Genomic DNA, 5,977 nt, shown 5'->3' with positions numbered 1-5,977 from the left:
TGAGGTAGTGTTCTTTTGGACAGTTACATAGACAGGCACCCTATTCATGGCTATCGCATGTACAGTGGAGTGAAACATGACTAATTGGGTTATCTTTGGCTTGATTTGGGCATAAATATACCTGTTTTCCTAGTATGTCTTATTTTGGAAGCTCCACAGAAACCTGTTTAGCATCATAGACACAAGTATCTCTTGAATGATGCATATAGTAGGAATCAAACCCAGGTTTCCCACATAAGACTTGAGAATTGTACCATAGGACCATCCTTGCCCTTCGCTTCTTGCCCTAGTCATCTTTTTGTTTCCATAACTGGTATTTTTTTCATTGTTTTGAGGATCAGTACAGAGGCATTATGAATAATTTGTATATAGTTCTTAAAGCACATCCCAAAATTCTAAAATGGCATGTTTTTTAAAGAAAATTACCTACTTCCTAGTTTTAAATTTGGAAGCAAATTTTAAAGAGGACCTCAAGTACCAATATATTCAAATGTTGATAAATTGTTACATGAAGAGTTCTATTATTTCCCACTTTAATGTCACACACAATACATACTCAACCCTTCGACCTTCTACATCATACACTACAACACAAGTTATCAGGGAAACTACTATCCTGACCAAAGGTGTTACAGAACACATAGTTCTGGTGAAAGCCATGATGAAGGAACGGTTTTCAAACAATTCTAATAAAAAACATCATGGAAATAGCATTTAAAATGTTCAAATCATACAAATACATGACCACGATTCCACATTGCCACTAAGTACTCTTCCGTCTCTTGTGGGAGAGAGATACCTTGGTCCTTGGCTTTACACGAGAATGAATTAATGCCGAAGCCTGGTTTGTGATCCAAGTGAATTTTATGAAAGTTAGAAGCAGTTTCACGTTTTGCAGTAAATGGAACACAAGGCAGACAGTCGGCATCGTGGTTGCGGGGCATCGTGGTTGTGGGACCGGCGGCCCCGGACTGCAGCCAGGCCTCCCTGCACTGTGTAGCAGCACTGGGAGAGTGGTCTCCAGAGCCAGCTTCTGGCTTTTCAGCCACCTACTCCCGGCCCCCTTTGTTGGGAGACATGGTTGATGATACAGGACGACCCCATTGGCTGAATCAAATTCACCTGGCCTAGATGGGCCAATCCAGGTGTAACGCTCACCTAGGTGTACCACCCCTTCCTGGCCAGGAGCTCGAACATTACAGTACGTTTTGTATTAGGGATACAAAACTTTCCCCCATCCCATAGAATGTTATGTTGACACCCAAGACAGTCAAATCTTTCTACAATTCAGCATCCCATTATTTTCTGGTTGTACCAACCAGTAAATGATTTCATGTCTTTAAAAAAGCATTTACAGACTGGCTAGACCAGAGGAGGTACACTGGTACAGATAGGAACTGAAAATACAGGGAATCCAGGACGGATGAGCCCTATAGGACCAGTGGTGTGAGTGGCAAAACAGGGAGGGTAAAGGGAGAATGGGTAGGAAAGAGGGAACCAATTACATGGAACTGTGTGTGACCTCCTCCCTGGGGGACAGACAGCCAAAAAGTGGATGAAAGGAGACGTCGGACAGGGCAAGATATGACAAAATACCCATTTATAAACTATAAAGGGCTCATGCGGGAGGGGGGAGTGGGGAGGGAGGGGGAAAATGAGGACCTAATGTCAGGGGTTTAAATGGAGAGAAAATGTTTTGAGAAACGATGTACAAATGCGCTTTACACAATTGATGTGTGTATGGATTGTGATAACAGTTGTATGAGCCCCTAATAAAATGTTAAAAAAGAAAAAAAAATGCAGTAACAAATAAAAAAAAAAAAGCATTTACTTTAAAAACTGGGATGAAGTGGGATTTCCTCCTCAAAAATGTTTTTAGAGCTATTAAAAACTTGCATTTAAAAAATAGTTGATAAAATATTCTGGGTTGTTCAAGAACGGAGATACTGTAGGGGTCCACTGATAAGACATGGTAGGTAAACATTAATCAGACCTGGCTGGTTTTTCTCCTGCTTCATCTGAGACTGGCCTCTCCTGGCTTTCCTTTCTCCATTGTCGTCATGTAAATCTTGGTTAGTGTGTTAGTCTGGGTAGAATAGAGAAACAGATCCATGGACACACTTATGTGTATAAGAAAGAGATTTACATACAAGGACAATTGAACATTGAGAAAACATCCCAGCCCAGTCCAGATCAAGTCCGTAAGTCCAATATTAGCCCATATGTCTGATACCAATCTATAAAGTCCTCTTCAGACTCACGACACATACAATGACGCCAAATGTAGAAATTCACAGGCCAGTCAGTAGAAAGTCTTTGGATCCAGTGTCAGTGGAAACATCTCAATGCTGGCAGGGGTCTCTGCATCAGGGTGGGTCCATGTGTCTTGTTAGCTGCTATGTCTCCCAGGGTGTGAGCAGTCTCCCACCTTCAAGGAGGAAGTACCAGATTTCCCAAAATTCTCAGGAGAAGGCCATGCCCACACAGTGCCCTCATGGACTATTATCTGATTGACAGACTAGACTCCACCCCTTCGCTCATAATCCTCTCAAATTGACAGTTATATAACTGTCACAGTTAGCTTCTTGTTTAGCCATTGCAGCTTTCCCCCTTTGCTTCCAATATTTTTGTCTAAAGAGTTAGCCTTTTTTGCTACCCTTTTTGTGTTCATCTCCAATCTTCACTTTCGCAGGTGCAGGTTTTGACCACAACCTGGTGGATCTACTCTTGGGTTCTTTCTTCACTGCTCCTCTGGCCAATCTGACTTTTCCTCTTGAGCATCTTGGGTGCGGGAAGGCACTTGCTGGATGCCTGTAGGCCTAGAACATTCTCAGAGTTGGGTTGCCTGGCTACTGCCACTCTGCCAGCATCTGGAGCTACTGGGACCTGCCCCTAGTACATCTTAAAGATACATTGTTATCTTGGCCACCCTTGCCTAACTGAGGAGAACTGGATTTCATAGCAAACAAGGCTCTAGAATCATGTTTGACCCATCAGCATACTGTTGGTATCCATGATGTCCCATGCCTGACCATAATTTTATGATAGAAAGGAAGTGAGAAAACAGCCACAGGAGTGAGATGGGCATGCAGAATATCACATCCTTTCTAACTCCTCGTTATGCTGAGGGTGGCAGCCAGGGGAAAACTTGTAGCTGTGCTTGTAATGACCCTTATGTCTCACTATATTAGTCAAGAGTTCACTTGTGTTTGTGTGTGTCTGTGTGTGTATAGAGAGAGAGGATGAGAGTGAGTGAATTGATTTTAGGGAGTTGGCTCATGTAGTTGTGAAGGTGCATGCGGTTGTGGCGGGGCAGGCAATAGGCTAGAAACTCTGGCATTCTTTTATCTGAAATTGGTAGAACAGGTGGCAGGTTGGAAACTAGGAGAATGTGTATTTTACAGTTTTGAGGTAGTGTTCTTTTGGACAGTTACATAGACACGTCAACCTCTCATCTTTTGGTTAGTGGCTGAGCTTATTAACCATTTATACCACTCAGGGATTCTAAGTCGGGTTAACCAGTGATATACGGGACTTGTCATTGTTGCAGTCAACCTCTTTAATGAGAACACCATTTAAGCTCCTTGTTTGTTTTTACTTCTGTGGCTGTATTTGAGTCCTTGCTGCACAGTCTAGAGTGTGGGAGCCATTCAAGACAGCAGGGTCTGAAATAACATGAGATGGCGATGGGGAAGAGGTGTGGGGACTCTCTAGGAGTTGGTTTTGAGTCTGTGGAAGACATTGGATTCATAGGATTGGATTTGAGTATAACTAAAAGAAATCTTAGAGGTTGTCTTCTTGGCCAGTGGCTTTCTTTCTTTTCCTTCTAACTACTTCTGATAAAATAAAATAAGTGTATTTATATCACAACTAGAATTCTTTCACACACACATATGTTTAATTATTTCTCCTCCAAAACTAAGTTCTGCTAAACAGCATTGAATCTTATTTCCCATGAACTCCTATTTCTAATCTCTTTTGTGCTTGGAGAGGGGTTAGGGGTAGTTGTAACCTACCACATTGACTTAGTTGATGTATTTCGTTTACTTAGTTTGCCTGGGATACAAAGTGTGTGAAAATGGCCAAACCAAAGTTCAGGTACCACCATATTTCCCAAGAATAAATTTATTAAACAAACAAACAAAAAACCCCAAACCAGCCCATCAACTGTTTTATAATTATAGTAGGTTTCAATATAGAACAATATTTGTCAGATGACTGTTCCTACTTGAAAACATTCCTGTGTTTTTCTTCACTAGTGTGAAACCTGACAGCCTGTGCATTTCAACTGGACTTGTAATTGAACACAGTTTCTTCTATCTGTAGTCTAGAATTAAAAAGAAATTGCTAGCCAAAGTAACAGTTGATTTCTTTTGAATTGTAAACAGAATAAGTCGTTTATAGATAGCCGGATGTCTTTTAAATTGTCATCTAGGAATTAATGAAAAGAAATATCATTTTCATATTTTCTGACAATTGCTTATTCTTTGGCTGAATTTCATTTTGGAAGAGAGTTTATGCATGAGTGAGAGTTTGTGCATGAGTGATGGGTTAATAAGACATAAAGGTCAGTGTGAGGTAAAAATAAGGTCTTTTTAATGAAAAATAGAGGTGTATTTTTTATTCTATAATCTGTATCTTTGCTCCTTCATTCACTAACTCTGCCCTTGAAGAATATTTAATATGCTTACACCTCTTTTTTCACAATTAGGAATGAAAGTAATAATATATCAATTTTAGTGTTAAGGTTAAATGAGAGCTTGATGGTGTAGCATATATTTTAATAAATATTAGGTGCCTTTTAATTTTTTCTTCCATAGGAAGAAGTTCAGTGGAAATACGTTGGTAGAACAAGTAGGGTAGAGAGCATAGAAAAATTCAAAAGAAAAGCAAAAAAAAATTTTTCTGTCTCTCTTTTTTTAAAATATGGAACATCTCACGAATTTGCATATCATCCTTGCACAGGGCGCCATGCTAATCTTCTCTGTATCGTTCCAATTAAACATTTTTTAAATGGACTTTTCCTAGTTAGTGCTGTGTATGATACGTTATTTATTTATTTTTATTTTTTTAACATTTTGGTGGTTAATAATTAGGTAGGTTTCCTGTGCTTCATTCTACCCTATCCCTTTTTCAAAAGGGATATTACCCGTGTGATATAAGGAGCGCTGGTGGCATAGTTACATATTGGACTGTTACCTGTGAAATCCATCGTTCAAAACAACCAGCAGCTCCATGAGGGTAAGATGAAGCTTTCTGCTTAAGTAAAGAGTTACACTCTCAGGAACTCTCAGTTCTACCTTGCCTTATATGGTTCTTATGAATCAGTATTGACCAATGGCAGCAGGTAAATGAGTGACCTCTGTGCTAGAAAGCATGTTTGGGAGACTTTGATAGTTGAGTACAATATTTTAGTTTCTAGTGCCTCAAATATATTTTATCATAAAAATTATATTATTGAAGGTGTGTCTGTCACCATTCCAAGTATGTTAGCTAACTGATTACTAAGCTATTATTCATAGATATTTCATAAAGCCAGTTGTACTTGTCTGTGGAACAAAGTGCACTCTCTTTGATTTAGCCTAGGAACATCCTAGGAACAAAGTTATAAAGTCAATAGTGGAGTCAAAAGGTAGAATAGAATTTTTCCAATTCTAATTTTTCTTTTGCTTTAAAATATGTAACAGTTTATTGACATAGTATTCGTAAAGCATAAAAATCACTCTTTCAAGTAGTTACCAAAGTGGATGATACTGCCCTCCTGGGGGTCCTGAAATGATCCAGGAGGGCCGAAAAAGCAATTATCTGCACTTTATCCTGGGTAATGGATTACAGTACAAAAGTTTTTTGGGGCCGGGGAGAGTAGTAAGTTAATTAAAAAAAAATTTTTTTTAAGTCAGTGATAGGCCAGCTAAGTTTGGGAACATATGTTTTAAAGCAGGGGTTTCAAACTGGCGGCCTACGGGCTGCATGTGGC

General features: G+C 39.5%; 1 protein-coding gene and 1 non-coding gene across 23 annotated transcripts in view; one reads left to right on the top strand and one right to left on the bottom strand.

Moving 5' to 3' along the window:
• The window catches only part of LOC101663503 (sarcolemma associated protein), a 165,744-nt gene that overhangs the window by 73,219 nt on the left and 86,548 nt on the right, over window positions 1-5,977 (top strand). The gene's annotated exons all lie outside the window — the stretch shown is intronic.
• Window positions 4,921-5,024, bottom strand: LOC115869558. Its single transcript, XR_004046234.1, has one exon. It is a non-coding gene; the product is annotated as a U6 spliceosomal RNA (small nuclear RNA).

Source organism: Echinops telfairi, unplaced genomic scaffold (genome assembly GCF_000313985.2).
Source record: "Echinops telfairi isolate 266 unplaced genomic scaffold, ASM31398v2 ScPeMD7_31;HRSCAF=116, whole genome shotgun sequence".
NCBI classification, from domain to species: domain Eukaryota; kingdom Metazoa; phylum Chordata; class Mammalia; order Afrosoricida; family Tenrecidae; genus Echinops; species Echinops telfairi.
This window is presented reverse-complemented; position numbering and strand designations above follow the sequence as displayed.